The sequence below is a fragment of the Epinephelus moara genome, chromosome 3 (assembly GCF_006386435.1).
Source record: "Epinephelus moara isolate mb chromosome 3, YSFRI_EMoa_1.0, whole genome shotgun sequence".
In the NCBI taxonomy this organism is placed as follows: domain Eukaryota; kingdom Metazoa; phylum Chordata; class Actinopteri; order Perciformes; family Serranidae; genus Epinephelus; species Epinephelus moara.
The window spans coordinates 1,187,323-1,198,370 of NC_065508.1; positions in this window are offsets into that span (position 1 = coordinate 1,187,323).

The following is an 11,048-nucleotide window of genomic DNA, read 5'->3' on the forward strand; positions in this document are numbered from 1 at the left end:
CTGACCTGTAACTGACCTGTAGCTGACCTGTAACTGACCTGTAGCTGACCTGTAGCTGACCTGTAGCTGACCTGTAACTGACCTGTAACTGACCTGTAGCTGACCTGTAGCTGACCCGGTGGTCTTGTTTGAACAACTTGACTAAAACTTGGATTACAAACACTATCGGGTTAATTTTATATCTAAAACAGAGAATAATTCCTGTCGGACTTCACAGACACGTCTGACCACCAAAAATTAATGGTGCTGAAAAACCAGTTCAGACTCCATGTGGAGCCGTTACCATAGAAACATTTGATCTAACAGTTTGTCAGCTTCACATTTTTATAACAAAGAATTTATACTATACTATATACTAGATACTATAAATACTTGTAATAGAAATTTGTATCAGCCCTGCCTCCTTTAGGAGACTGAGATGTAAAGTAAGTACATACAAAGTATGTAATCAGGGAAACATATTAGAGTATTAAAAGTAGAAGTAGTTAGAGGGGAGAAATTTAAATTAATTTGAGAAAAATGAATTAATTTAAAAAAAAAGAATAATTAAAGGAAAAAACATCTAGTCCTCATATTTTTTTGAATTTTTTTTTGTATTAAAAAACATTTAAATATTTCTGTCAACCAATCACTGATTGTTTCAGCTGCACGTGTTTGTGTGCAAAAATCTGAATTTGCAAAATAAAGTTTTCAAATATTTGTAGTGGAGTAAAAACCAAAATACTTCCCGTAAAGTTAAGAGTAAAAGAATAATTAAAGACTTCAGATTAAATTAATCCAGTAAAATAAAAGTGCCTCGTGAACAAAATTTCAAACAACTGTCTGTTTTTATTTTATTTACAAATGATCAGTTCAAAGTTCTTCTTCTTCTTCTTCTTCTTCTTCCTCTCTGTGACTTGTGTGTTTTTGTCCACTAGAGGTCAGTGTGTCCTCGTGTATGTGAGTCACAGTGACACCTGAACACACCAGGAGCCTGAATGCACCACGTTGCAGTGCATTGTGGGACACTGAGGCAACAGGAGACACTCCAGTTCTGTCCTCGACATTTAAGGACACAAAGACATCAGGATCAGGATCAGTTTATTTACTCACACACAGTTTTAAACACCTGTCAGGTGTCCTGTCCTTCCTTCCACCCTGTCCTTTCTTATCCTCTTCTTTCCATCTTTCCTCCCTCCTTTATTTCATTCCCCTTTCATTCCTTTCTGCCTCTCATCTCCTATAGTGTTCTTTTCTTATTCCCTTCCTCCCTTTCCTTTCCCATCTTGTTTCCCTCCTTTTCCCTTCTGTCCTTCTTTCTTTACTTTATTCCTTTCTTTTCTGTTCTTCCTTCCTACTTTCCTTCCCTTTTCCTTCCTTCCACCCTTTTCTTTCTTATTTTGTCCTTCCTTCCTTTTTTACTCCCCCTCCCTTATTTCCTTCCTTCCTTCCTTTATTCATTTCCTTTTCCATCTTGTTCTTTCCTACCAGTGTTACATTTCCTCCCTCCTTTAACCTTTTCCTTCCCTTCCTCTCCTTCCATTATTTCTTCCTTTCATCTCTTCTTGTGTCCTTCCCCTGTCTCCTCCTCTTGTCTCCTCTGTCCTCTCTCATATACTCCACAGTGAAAACACAGAGGGGGGTCAAAGGTCAGTTTTTCTTGGCCTCTCTTCTTCTCTGATTTAATTTTGCGCCACATTCCTGTCTAATCACATTCCTCCTGCTGGAAATATAAACACACCAAATATTTATACAACATATTCATATATTTATTTGTTTAACATATTAACGTCCGTCTTCATCATCACAGAGCTTATAGGAGCTCCCATCATGCATCCTGTTGTGGCAAAAATATCTGAGTGCAGACTCCGATACAGCTGTAAACATATTCTGTGTTTATGTTGAAGCACAGTTACAGTAATATAATGTCAGAGCTGAGCTGCACTTAAAGGAACATCTGGGGAAAAACTTTAATTCTCTCTGTTTAGATAAACAACAGTTTGATGTCTGTGTGTTTACTCAGGGTGTTTGAGCTCTGAGCTCAGCCTGGCCCCGCCTTTTGTTTATTTATTATAAGAAAAGAAAAAACAATGTGTTTTTATTGTCAGAGTAAACTGCAGATACAAATTAGTCTGACCCTCTCAGGACAGGCTGCATGTTCTGAAGATTAAACTGTTAAGATAAACATCACTGAGCTACTTAACCCTTTCATCTTGATTAAGAACTTCCTTTGATGGACAGATTAAAGTGGAGTTACAGTAGTAGAGCCTCCTGACGGAACAGTAGAGCCTCCTGACGGAACAGTAGAGCCTCCTGACGGAACAGTAGAGCCTCCTAAAGGAACAGCAGAACCTCCGAAAGGAACAGCAGAGCCTCCTAAAGGAACAGCAGAACCTCCTAAAGGAACAGCAGAACCTCTTAAAGGAACAGTAGAGCCTCCTAAAAGAACAGCAGAACCTCCTAAAGGAACAGTAGAGCCTCCTAAAGGAACAGTAGAACCTCCTAAAGGAACAGTAGAACAGCCTTTACAAACAGCAGAACAGGTTCCAGTGTGTAAACTTTGTTCCTCTGCAGGTTGAAGAAGATGAAGGTTCTCCATCGTCAGTCTTGTCTTCTTCCTCTCTCTGCTTCTTTGGGTCAATGGGCGCCAAATTTCAAACCTTGCGTTTGTTGCGATTTCTCGTTGATTTTAACTTTCACATTTCTGAATTTCCACCATCAACAGAGAACAGGAGAGTCACTAGCTAAGCTAAGCTTGCTGGGCAAATATTTTTAATTATATAAAAAAAATAATGTGTACAAAATAACATTAATGATATACTTTAATCTGAGCCTTGCACGTTTTTGATTTTCTTCACAACTGTCTAATAAAGGTCAACATGTCAAAACTTCAACTTAAATCCCGCCCCTACTGATTAACGTTAGAAATGTTCTGAGTTGAAATATGAGAAACAGCTCAGCTGGTCGAGACAGAGCTGAATGTATGAAATTTTAGAGATAAGAACACAAATAAACTCTTTATTGATCTGAAACAAACTCTCTCCACATGTCTCTGAGTTATTGAATTCAACAAAAACAGAAACAAAACAAAAACTGAAAATCTCAAACAAACTCTTAAAACCGAAACTAAACAATTGTTAGCTCGCAAAAGTTAAATCTGTTTTATCGTTTAATGATTTTGAGCGTGTGATGCATCCTTTTATCACGTCAGATTTAGACTGCTGTAATGCTCTTCATGCAGGAATTAATCAAAATGCCCTGTTACGCTTACAGTTAGTCCAGAACTCTGCGGCTCGTCTTTTAACAGGAAGCAAGAAACACGAGCACATAACCCCCATTCTGGCTTCGCTGCACTGACTTCCTGTTCGTTTTAGGATTGTGATTTATTTATTGTTTTTAATTTATTGCTCTTATTTGATTATATTACTGTCTTTAGTATTTTATTTCTGTTTCTGTGCAGCACTTTGTAAAATGTGCTATATAAATGAAGTGGATTGGATAGCAAGAGATTGAATTTAGTAAGAAAACAACAAATAAATGTAAAACTGAAAAAAATGATGCATAAACAAATAAAAGAATGAGTATAAATGATGTAAATGTGAAATTAAATAGATGAAAGCACAAAAAACAAATAAAAGTTTCTACATTAATAGGACTTATAGAAATAAACGTTTAAATCAACAAGAACTTTATTTTATGTTTCAGCATTTATTATTTGTTTCTGTATTTATATGTTTATATGTATGTGTTTATTTAATGATTATTAAATTATATTTCTTTCTCCATACAGCACTGTGTTTCAAATTTGTGACACTTTCATTGAAGATAAATGAAGTGTTTAAATATTTTACTGATATGAAAGAAACTGACTCCACCTGTGTGTGTGTGTGTGCGTGCGTGCGTGTGTGCGTGCGCACGCGTGCGTGTGTGTCTGAATTATTAAACTGAAGAATGAAGAAAAATTAAAATCTTTAAAAAACCTCTAAAAAACCTAAATTAGTCCAGTTTTAATGAAAACTGTGTAAATCAGCAGTAAAATGAAACAGAGCTGCTTCATTCATGATGTCACTTCCTGTTTAACACAGTCACATAACGGCTGTTGATTCTTAGTTTGATGTGTCCTGTAAGTCTGAGCTCACACATCAACGTGACTGTGAACACATCACTGACATCATGACTGTTATACAATCCACACAGAGCTGTTAATCAATACAGCTGTCGATCATCGATTCCCAGTGCGTGTGTGTGTGTGTGTGTGTGTGTGTGCATAACAAACAGAGGAGGATGTCAACCCGAGAGAGATGAAGAGGAAGAAGGAGGATGACTCGACCTTCAGACACCCCGAAGTTTTAAACTGACACGTTAGCGCACGCTGATGTCATTTTATTGGCTGTTTCCATGACAACAGCTTTGCTTCCTGTGACCTCTGTGACCCCGACAGGATGGAGACAACGATGACTAACACCTCCTGTTCAGCAGATACAACACTGAGGCTCAACAACAACAGCATCCAAGCTAACGAGAACTTTTTATTCCACTCTGACCACACACACACACACACACACACACACACACACACACACACACACACACACACACACGTTACTGATTCAGTCTTTGATGTGACTGATGTAAATCTCGTTCTGTATCCACGTCACTTAAAACAGCTCGAGTGCTGTCGAGTGTTTCAGTCTGTCGTTAGCATCGTGCTAATGAGCGTCATGCTGAGCGGCTTCAGGCGTGTTAGCGGGACGCTCGTCTGTGTGGAAGCACTCAGCATTAATGAGCGACAGCCACACACTCAGTCCTCATTAGCATAATGCAATTAGCATCATGCAGGTGTTAGCCCGGATGCTAATGTGAGCTGGAGTGGATCTGACACGGAGGTTTATTGAAAGAACAAGTGGGGAGAGGAGGAGGAGGAGGAGGAGGAGGAGAGAGAGAGAGAGAGAGAGAGACAGTTTTCATATCAGCTGTTTCTATGGCAACAGGACTCCAGTGAAGTGCATAAAGACAGATTGTTTATGACTGTATGAAATGGATCTGATCACTCGTCAGGTTAATCCACCAAGAACCTCATGAGCTCTAGACCCCCTAAAGTACCCTGCAGACCACTTCAGACCCCCTAAAGACCCCTATGGACCATTTCAGACCCTTACTGACCCCCTGTCGACCACCTCAGACCACTATAGACTGCTTCAGACCTGTATGGACACCTATAGACCGCTTCAGATCCCTACAGACCCCTTTAGACCACTTCAGACCCCCTGAAACCCGTGTAGACCACTTCAGACCCCCTTAAGACCACTGTGGGCCAATTCAGACCCTATAGACCCTTGAACCCCACTTTAGACCCCTACAGACTCCTGTAGACCCCCTACAGACCACTACAGAGGGTTTAAAGTGGACCAACAGAGACCATGAGGCTGGTTTCAACAGGTCTGAATGTGACAGAGTGACGTTAATGCTGCTCAGTATTCATGTATTCACCGCGGCCTGATGTTTGTGCACTCTGAGCTGCCGTCTGTGTTCACGAGTCAGAGAGGATCAAATGACTGAATCCTTTTAAAAGACGAGAGGAGACATTTAGAGCTGCGGAGGATTAAACAGAGAGGTCTCACTGTCTGAAGTTTGTGTTCTGTCTCAGACCTTAAAATGGAAACACTCGAGTGTGTGTGAAGAAGCTGAGACATGTTTCAGTCTGATTCAGACGAGCTGACGTCCAGAGATCAGACTCAGAATCTTTTATTTATGTTTGAAGAATGTTTATTCAGTTTATTTAAATCATCCACAGTCGTGTTAAACTGTGTTTGTGACAGTTTGTGTGCAGGTATGATTGTTTATGTTTACAGTCTGCATAGTTTGATGTTGTTACTGAATGTTGTGCTGCAGCAGGACCTTCTCGGGGTCTGTTGGTACGTTTACATACACAGAGTAAGTCATATATAACCCCTGTAATCATGGCGGCTGCGATCATGTGACTAAATGTGCTGACAGGAGTGAAGTGATATAAAGAGCTGCAGCCTGTGAGGAGGCAGGATGGTCAAACAAACACAGGACGTCCCCCAGCAGACCGACGTCTGTGTCCCGTGTGAAACCAAGTCAACCCTAACCCCGACACAACTCTACGTAAAGCACTTACTGTATCATGACCACACCCAACAATGTTTCTTGTCCTAAATCTAATCAACGTAACATTACGGTCCAAACCTAACCTACGTAACTTTGGGTTCCTAAACCTAACCTACATAATGTTACTTTCCTAAATCTAACCTGTGTAATTTTATGTTCCTAAACCTCACTACATAACTTTACTTTCCTAAACCTAACCTACGTAACTTTACTTTCCTAAACCTAACTACGTAACTTTACTTATATAAACATAACCTACATAACTTAACTAATATAAACCTCAATTATGTAACTTTCCAAAACTTCCCCAATGTAAGTTAACGTTGAGTACTTAATGTGGCAATGCCAAAACATGCTTCTTTTCTTAAACCTAGGGTGACCATATTTTGATTTCCAAAAAAGAGGACACTCGGCCGGCCACGACATAGCCTACTTAAATGATACTCGCAGTTTACTCAAAGATGCCTTATAATTTTAATATATTTAAAATTTATATGTATGGATAGAAAATTCAGTTATATTACAAAATAATATCTCTCAAAGACAGAAATTCAGATAGGCCCCAATAGGGGACACATACACACACTAGAGTGTGGCGATCCGAGCCCGACGGTACCCGACGGGTCGGGCCGGGTTTGGTCAAAAATGTAGCTATAAATTGTATTCGGGCTCGGGTCGGATTCGGTCAGCTTTCAGTGAAAATGTAGTGTAAAAATAAATAAAATCCTATTGTCTGTCCTGTTTATTGCTTGGGCACTGTTATTTACGTGACAACACCTGAACATAACACACACAGACACACATTGGCTGTTTGTTTCTACCGCTCTCCTCGCTGGAAGCCTCGGACCTCCAGCCGCCCGCCTCCGCCTTGATTAAACGCTGAAAATAAAATAAAAGAGGGAGACAGGTTTTTCCTATTTTATCTTATTTTGTTTTATGTCTCCCTCTCCTCTCGCTAGAAGCCTCGGACCTCCCGCCTCCCGCTCCCGTCTCAAACACAGAGGTCTCACTCTCCACAGCTGAGCACGCCCGTAAATACCCTGTAACCGTAACAACTGTGTGACACAAACTCAGTGCTTTGGTCATTAAATAATGTCGGGCTCGGTTCGGGTTCAGACAGAAATTTGCTGCCCGTGCCGCACTCTAACACACACACACACAAACACACGGAAAACCGGACATTATCATCAGTTTATAAAACCCCCCCGGACGCCCCGGACGGGACTTGAAAAGTGGACATGTCCGGGCAAAAGAGGACGTTTGGTCAGCCTACTTAAACCTAACCTACGTAAGTTTAGTTATATAAACATAAGCTACTTTACTTTCTAAAACTTTACTATGTAACTTTACTTTCCTAAATCTAACCTACGTAACTGTATGTTAAGTACACGATGTGACAATGCTATTCGCTGGGCGCTAACCTGTTACATATTAAAACAACAGCTGAATGATGACACGTTGGGTTTAAACACTGAAACTGCTGAAGCTTTGTGTGAACTTGACACAGAATGAGGATCACTGGTCTGTTTTCATATCCATGTGAGGACCTGACTGTTGTTTTCAGACAGTTTTTACTTTTACTATCGATACTTTAGATATTTTTAAGTATTTTGCTGAAAATACTTTTGTTCTTTAACATACTTAACACTTTAGATTCAGGACTTTAATTTGTAACAGTAGACTTTTTTATTTACAGAGGTGGAGAGTGACTAAGTACATTTGCTTTAGTACTTTAGTATTTCCCTGTTTCTGCTACATGACACTTCTACTGCACCACATTTATCTGACAGCTGCTGAATTTGTTTAAGTAGATTGACCACAACAACAAAAAAATGTGTTTGATCTACTTACATAAATAGAGCAATTTTTTCATCTGATCATTTAGATCAAACAAGGCTAGTCTTTGTATAAACTACTTGATTTTTTTTGTATGTAAAAAATAAATTTTTCAAGTTAAGTTAACTTAATTGAGTTAAGCTGACTCACTTGCTAAATTTAGTTTACTATATTTGCCAAATTTAGTTGACTTTACTCAGAAAAATTATTTGTTACGTACAGAAAAAATGTCCAGTTTTGCTTGATCTACATAATAGTCTGATGCAAAAAAGTTGCCCTATTTTTGAAGTAGATCAAGCACAGTATTTTTTTGATCAATATATATCAGTATATGCTCACTTTGTTTAAGTACATCAAGCACAATAAAAAAATCTATTGTGTTTGATCTACTTGAGAAAATTAAGGCATTTGCATCAGATTATTATGTTGATCAAGCGAGTCTAGTTTTTGTATAAACTTCTTAATGTAAAAAATACATTTTACAGTAAAGTTGACTTCATTGAGTGAAGTTGACTCACTTACTAAATTAAGTTTGCTTTATTTGCAAAATTAAGTTGACTATACTTAAAAAAATTATTTGTTACGTTAAAAAAAGTGATTTCAACAAAGACCAGTCCTGTTTTTTTTAGCATTTTTTTTTTCTCTATCACGAATGTTTTGATTGTCTTTTGTCTCCAGCACTGTGTTGCATTTTATGCATCGATAGTTCCACATAAATCTAAAAAATCTGATGAGAAAAGTTGCCTTCATTTTTTTAAGTAGGTCAAGCACAGTGCTTTTATCAGAGTGTCTGCAGGTGTAAACATGTTGCGTTTTGCATTTTAATGTAAAATTGATTGTTATTTGTATTAATGTGAACAAATCTGCCGTTTTTCACCATGAATTAAAAACATCCGTCAAAATGACCACACATACAGTGTCTGTCATTTACGCCTGTGGTTGCTCCTGAACGCAGCACCAGACTTCACAAAGAAAATCATGAAGTCTTTTGTTGAAATGTTCTTCAGCTCAAATCTGTACATTTAACACCATTTCTGAACATCTACAGATTTTGGAGTGTACTTGAACGTACCATCAGAGTTTTAAAGCATGGCTGCAGGATGGCAGTCAGTGGGGCTTTTTGGCACTTTCTCTCTTTGATAGTTGAGCTGCAAAAAAACAGTTTCACTGCACGTTGTTCTGCGTATGTGGCAGATTACATGTTAAAAACAAACCCAGTAAAGTGACGTGAGGTGAAACTGTCGTCTGACAGGAAATCAGTCACAAACCTGATGGATCAACGATCGCAGAACCGATGGGCTGGAACCTGAAATACACCACTGATACAACAGTCCGTGAAGGCAGCGGACAAAAGACTAACAAAGGACAGAAGAAGAGCCAAGCTGGCACACACACACACACACACACTGCAGTATAGTCCAGCCTCCTGCTCACACAGCAGATTTTTAATCACAGTGCATCGGTGCATGGAGCCAAATAAAATCCATAACAGTTAAAATCTATAACACCCCTACATTAACCACACACACACACACACCCACACACACACACACACACACACACACACTGCATCAGAGACTGAGGAGCTCGTAGGAGGTTTAGTTTTTATTTCTGCCAGTAAAACTCTCGGCTGGTAAAAAGAACTTGATGCTTCACGTTAGAACATTTTAATTCTTCTGTTCTGTTGATTTCTGTGACGTTTGTTCGAACGACTCAACAAACTGCAGACGTGTCATAACTGATCAACGTCACCTGTTCATCTTAACCCTTTGAACTCTGCAGTGGAAACAGTCCTCCACTGCCTACACTGGTATTTCTGCTTATTGTGATGTCATATCCTGGAGTATCTTCAATGCTTCACATCACTAACATCTGTGCAAGCTGTGCTCAAAGGTTCTGGAGGTCAATAAACCATAATCATGTATAAAGGCACTGACACTGTGTCATAACTTACAAAAGATACAGAAAACAAAATATCAGTGATTTGAACCATGTTCAGTGTTTAATCTTTGAGATATGATTATTTCAATGTGCTGAGTACAAAGGTGTCGTGATCCATTCATCGTTCTTTCCTCTGTCGCCACTTTGTGTTTCCATGTGGTTTTGCACTGCACGTAATGTGACATAATGAAATCATCAAGAACATATAATGTGACGACACAGGAGACAGAAGGCCGAGCTCTCTGCTGCAGAAGAGTGAATGTTCGAGTTGTTATGGTTCTTACTTTAGATCGATTCAACTATAGTGTTCTGCAGCCATTACAGGAAATACTGGCACCACTGCGTGTTATTACTACATTTGCACGGCGTGTTAGGTCAGGTAACGTAATGCTGTGATGAAACAGGAGACAGAAGGCCGAGCTCTCTGTGACAAAGAATGAATGTTCTCACTCGAGGTTACTGTTTTAAAGGGTTAACTCCCACAATAAGCCGCCTGCTCTCTCCCTGTCTGTCTGTGGGGGAGATTCATTCACAAATGTGTCACACAAAGAGTTAATGACAATAAAGTCACAGTCACAGAGGTGATGTCACAGTCACTGTGTCACAGTGTGGTCCTGTCTGTGAGTGAGGGTGGTCTGATCTGATGATAAACACACTGCACCAGCACTCAGGACTGTTGGTGCTGTATTTCTTCTTCTCTGGTTTTATAGAAGCAGTGGGACATAAAACAGGATAAACACAGGCTGGTGTGGACGCTCAGAGGGACGCTCGGCTGTGACTGGCTGTTATGTCATCAGCTCTCTCTCTCATCTCACATGAGGCTTCAGCTTCAGAGCTTCTCTGTCACATCAGATTTATCACCAAACATCGTACTTTATGTATGCCATGTTTTGTTTGTAAAAATCTGGAGAGGCTTCACATCCAGGGGTGTGTGGGGGGGCACTGGGCCGTGGGTTCAGACCTGATTGATAGATCTGTGTGTGAAGCATCCATGTTCTCACTGACATAGATGGAGACTGTCAGAGGCACTGAACTGGTGGGCGGAGTCATACAACCACAGGGTGGGCTGATGGGCGGAGTCATACAACCACAGGGTGGGCTGATGGGCGGAGTCATACAACCACAGGGTGGGCTGGTGGGCGGAGTCATACAACCACAGG